Consider the following 6,000-nt stretch of genomic DNA (forward strand, 5'->3'; position numbering starts at 1 on the left):
ACAAAAGATCCTATTTGGTAGTTCTAAAAATGTTGAGGGCATGGAGGAAGGAAGGAGAACACGTTTTTCTCTTTCCTAGTATTTCCTCCAATAGAAGGAGTTAAATTAGTGTAATATCTCTGCCATTTACTCATTCCATGCCAGGTGAGGAGAAGTGACATCTCTCTTCAAGTGGTAAGTTTAGAAAAAACAGTTTAGACGTGTTCAGCTTTTTCTGTTTTCCTTTTTGGAACCTAACCTGCCCATGGAACACACATTTCCTCCTGTTTCTTCTGGGGCAGTCCTCTCTTCCCTGTGAAAAACCGGTACTACCGTGATAGGCTGCCATGTCTGTCTTCTGCAAGGAGGGGTTCAGTTACAATCTATTTTGCTCCTTCACTAAGCTTGTCCTCCAATCTGGCCTTTCATAGTAAGAAAGGTGGTATTTGACCCTCTACTTGTCTAACATCTTGTTTTGGTGGTTTAGTCACTAAGTTGTGTCTGACTCTTGTGACCCCATGGACTTGGGAATATAGCCCACCAAGCTCCTCTATCCATGGGATTTTCCAGGCAAGAATACTGGAGTGGGTTGCCATTTCTTTCTCCAGGGGATCTTCCCAACCCAGGGGTCGAACCCAGGTCTCCTGCATTGCAGGCAGATTGTTTACTGACTGAGCCACCGGGGAAGCCAAACTCTTGTTTAATTTCTCAGTTATTAATAGTTTAGCACTCAGGTGGGGCAGGGTTTCCCTGATGGCTCAGTGGGTAAGGAATCCACCTGCAGTGCAGGAGGCACACAAAACATGGGTTCAGCCCCTGGGTGGGGAAGATCCCTTGGAGAAAGAAATGGCGACCAACTCCAGTATTCTTGCCTGGAAAATTCCATTGACAGAGGAGCCTAGCAAGTTACAGCCCAGGGGGTCTCAAAGAATGTGACATGACTGAGCACAAGGCACGGGTGGGGCAGAAGAGTATTATTATTTGACTTCTCTCAGAGCCTCCTACCCCAACTAGAAAGAAAAATTGATCTTCATAAATTAGATCAGTTGATGGGGAGACTTAAGTCAAGGGTGATGCTGATTCTTTGTACTGTATGAAATAGAAGTTAACTTTTGGGGAAGAATGACTAAGGGTTTTAATAATGTTAACAATTGATATTGGAGCTTTTAGAATGGTTAGAAGTTATTCCTAGTGCTTTAGCTATGACAATTGAGGCATTAGTTGCTATCAAATGTGACAAGATAAAATAACAGCTTTAAGTGGGCAAGAAGAAGCAGGAAAGGTGAGACAGATGCTTACATGATCCGTATAGCTACTAATGATGAATATAGAATGCTTCATTTTTCCTGATTAAATTATTAAACCCACGTTTTCCTTTATCCAAAATTAATGAGATTTCTTATCCTCTCATTCTAGCTACTTTTTGGTATAGTTGTTATTTCTTCTCATATCTATTCTGTGGAACTAAAGACATAGTGTATTGCCATGTAGTCTTACTAATATGCAAGGGTGATCTTTAAAATCTTGTTATTTAGTTAAACCTCTGTGTAGGATCTAGGAGGAATTGACAATGCTGTTCTTTGATGCCCTTTTAAAATTCCTGGAAGGGAGTTATCATTTTAATATGCATATTAAAAGTTATTCTCCAGGTGTTCTCTAACTTGGCTGAAAACCAAACAAAAGAAAATAGACCTCTATTTCAGCAGGGACCTTTGAGTTATAAGAAATGAAAGATAATTTTTCTCACTAGGAAAAGAAAGATGATTTTCTTCACTCAGTGGGATGTTAAGTTTTAGAATCTCATTCCCTGGAGAGGTTTAAGAACCTGTAGATGACTCTTAACCAGATCTGTGCTGTCTGAGTTCAGTAGGGACCAGATGATCTTTGTGATGGAAAATGGCCAGGGTCACTCTTTTGCCTTTGCATTCTGTAGTAAAATGAAGATTCACCAAGACTACTTCTAGGTGATTTAAATGTAAGAATATTATACTATAAAAATGTAAACTTTTATAAAAGTGTGTAAAATTTTGAGCATTTTATTCCTAACATTTTATTGTTTAAAGGACTTTAAATAAGGCAAAGCAAGATTTTTTCCCCATAGATTGGAAAAAAAAAAAGAGAGAGAGAAAAAGTAATGAGGGAGTGGAAGAAGAGAGGAAGAACAGAAGTGAGGGATTCTGGGTTTCTATAGCTATACAAAGAACAGTGATAATTTTTCCACTGATCTAAAGCATTACTTTTCGATCTTGGTTCTGGCAGTCGTTACTGACTATGAAGATTACCCAAATGAATGAATCTATAATAAGTTCACATATATAACTGGCTCATTTTTGTACTATGTGCCAGTGAATTTTGCAATTTACTTAGGTTTTCAGTTAAAAAGTCTGGGTTTATGTTAATTATGTAGAAGATAGTATCTTGGGTTTTTACCAAGTAGTTGTACATAATGCTCTGTGAAGTATTAATTTTTGTCCAAGGAATCCATTTTTCTCTTTTTATAAATGGCAGCCTAAGGAATGATGCTAAAGCTGAAACTCCAGTACTTTGGCCACCTCATGCGAAGAGTTGACTCATTTGAAAAGACTCTGATGCTGGGAGGGATTGAGAGCAGGAGGAGAAGGGGACTACAGAGGATGAGATGGCTGGATGGCATCACTGACTCGATGGACGTGAGTTTGAGTGAACTCCGGGAGTTGGTGATGGACAGGGAGGCCTGGTGTGCTGCAGTTCATGGGGTCGCAAAGAGTTGGACACGACTGAGCGACTGAACTGAACTGAACTGAACTGAAAGGATGCTGCTGCTGCTAAGTCGCTTCAGTCGTGTCCGACTCTGTGCGACCCCATAGACGGCAGCCCACCAGGCTCCCCTGTCCCTGGGATTCTCCAGGCAAGAACACTGGAGTGGGTTGCCATTTTCTTCTCCAATGCATGAAAGTGAAAAGTGAAAGTGAAGTCCCTCAGTCGTGTCCGACTCTTAGCGACCCCATGGACTGCAGCCCACCAGGCCCTCCATCCAAGGGATTTTCCAGGCAAGAGTACTGGAGTAGGGTGCCATAGGGCAACATCAAATAGCACATACTCTCAATGTGAGTTTTAGTTTACTGAATTAAAACTCTGACTCCTGTCTCTGTTGAGGTAAGGACTTTCCAGATGCCTGTTGAGAGCATTTTTGAGAGTAGTGGAAGCCTTTTCCTCCCTAGTTGCCTCACCTCTTCAAAAGAGATAGTTATGATTCATCCCTTGTCTCTTTATCTATTTCATAGCTGTCTCTCTTTCCCTATCTAATCAGCCATTGTTTTGAGTGGAGATGGGACCTTCAGAGAAAGTCATTAATTTGCTAGGTGAAATATCCCAAAAGTGTTTACCCCAGCAAATATGTGTTCACATATCACTTGTTTGGGATCTTCTTGGGGGCAAAGATTAGGTCCTTTTTACACTGTATTCATGGCATCTAGCACATGACAATCAATGTTTGCAAAATGGGAAGATTTATGAAACAGCAAGCCTCCTATTTCAGTTTAGCTTGAGAAACAAGAATGTAAAAATGTGCCACTAATTTAACACTTTATCCTTGTTCCATGAAGTCAAAGGGGAATCCAAAGTAAGAAACATTTAACATTTAAATCAAAAGCATTTGTATTTCATTTGCTAACCTGGTTTTAATCAACTCAGAAATTAATTTGATGAAAATTGGTAGAAATTATGGCAGCAGTTAGGCTCTGAACTTGATAAGAGTCTGTACTAGTCTGGATTCTCCACAAAAAACCAGTAGGAGATACATACATATATATGCACATATATGGATATATAGTTTATTATAGGAGTTGGATCATGCACTTATAGAGGCTATGAGGTCCCTACATTTGCAGTCATCAGCAAACTAGAGACCCGGGGAGCCAATGTTATAGTTCCAGTTGTAGTCTGAGCCTGAAAGCAGGAAAGGACTGATGTCCTTGCTGTAAGACAGATGGAGAATGTGCAGTCTCCCTTACTCCACCTTTTTGCTCTAGTTGAACCTTCAGTGTATTTGATGAGGACCACTCACCTTGGAAAAGGCAATTTGCTTTGCTCAGTCTACTGAATCAAATGTTCATCTCATTCAGAAACACCCTGAGAGACACAACCAAATATATAGGCATCTCACAGCCCAGTTACGTTGACCCACCTTAACCATCACAGAGTCATACCTTTGACAAGGAGAAGTACGTATATACTATATGGTATTTTGCTAGTAAACTGATGTAATGTGGGTTTCGTCTATTTGCGTTTTCAAGCTACTAAATTTGATGGAATACTTGAATTAGTTTATTTTCTAGGTGCAGTTACCTAAATATTCAAGCCCTGGAGTCACAACCATGTGACATGAAGTGGGAAATAATTATGTAATATTTGTGATAGGTTTATTCATTTTCCTCTACATTTTATTTAGCACCAACTTAGACCAGCAACTTCTTGATTTACATCAGTTTAATTAGACATGGTCTCTGTGCTCATGGAGCAGGCCTTCTGATAAGGAAACACTGTAAACAAGTAATGAGAAAGTAAATGTCTCAGTACAAATTGTGATATATGTTATGATGAGAGTGAACAGAAGACAGGGAGAATTAGAGGGGCGTGAAGTGATTCCCACAGCCAGAAGAATATGTACAGAGTCACTGAGGTGCATAAAAGCCTGGCATGTGGAGGATGTTGAGAGGCTGAGTGCAGGCAGAGTGCTGTAAGCATGGTGGGGAGAAGGGTGAGAGAGACCAGCAAGGGCCGGGTCATGCAGGCTTTGTAGGAGGTGCTTGGATTTGGATTTTGAATCAGTTTGCAAAAACCATTGTAATCAATTTGAACATTTGACTAATGGGATTTTCAGTCTGAGAGCATTTGGATGAATAGAGACTGTAGTCTGATAAATGCTAGACGCCCCTTAAGGTAAATATTAGAATTTAGATAGATCCATTTTTTTTCCCCGTGAGAACTCAATTCTGTATTGTCATATATGATTATGAAAGATAGGTTTTTTATATTCACATTTGTAGGTAACATTTCATTTAATAATATATAGCAAATCAGAAAATGAAGCAAATCCAAGTATTTTCAGTTGAAAAGAAGACAGCGTGGATGAACAGCTTCCTATTCTCTCATGGAAAATGTTGAGGGAATATTTTCCACACCCCTCTACATTTTCTGTTTATCTTGTAAGTCACTAATTGCTCTTTGTTCTGGAATAGCTTTAGGATGTTTGTAAAACAAACAGCCTTGAAAGGTAGAAATAGTATCTTTCTCTCTAGCAAAGAGGCAGGTTGGCTTATAGCCTTGGAAACTTGAGTTTCTCTCCTGAAACGATACACACTGTGTGTACAGGTGTCCATCTGCACCCACTTGTATTACTTTATGGCCAAACAGACCGATGCTCACACTGCTTGCTCTTTGGTGAGTAATAAGTATAAAGTCCTTTGTTTCTGACCCATGAGTCGTCTTTTGCTAGCACCCATGAAGCCCTAACAGGCTAACTTATTAGCTTCCAAGTTGGGGAAAACCTCAGACCTTCACAGTTTTGGACAGAGACCCCTCAGCTGTCTGAGCAGGCAGGTGCAGTGCCACACAGGTGAGACCCCAGTGCTTTGCAGCCTGTACACTATCATATTAACATTTTTTTTATCACTGATTTTCTCCTCCAGAGTCACAAGCTGTTCTCAGACAATCACATCTTAAGCGTGATTTCTATTTTAAAATGAGTGTGTGAAACCTACTAACTACTAATTATTCTGCTTTAAATATTCTTCACCAAGTGGGAGAAAATTTCGACAACAGAATGCTACATTAAAATTTTAGAGGCATCATGTCATACAATATATCAAGATGATACTTGATTTAAATTAAGAAATGTTGCATGTGTGTGTGTGTGCCTGAATATATAACTGAAGCATATTTTCAAGAAAGTTTGCTACATAATAAGCACTAAGGGACTACTACTGTGGTTTCTGAGTGTTCACAGAACTGTTGTTCTCATGATACAGGATCATCGTGGCT

Source organism: Budorcas taxicolor, chromosome 7, assembly GCF_023091745.1.
Source record: "Budorcas taxicolor isolate Tak-1 chromosome 7, Takin1.1, whole genome shotgun sequence".
Lineage (NCBI taxonomy): Eukaryota > Metazoa > Chordata > Mammalia > Artiodactyla > Bovidae > Budorcas > Budorcas taxicolor.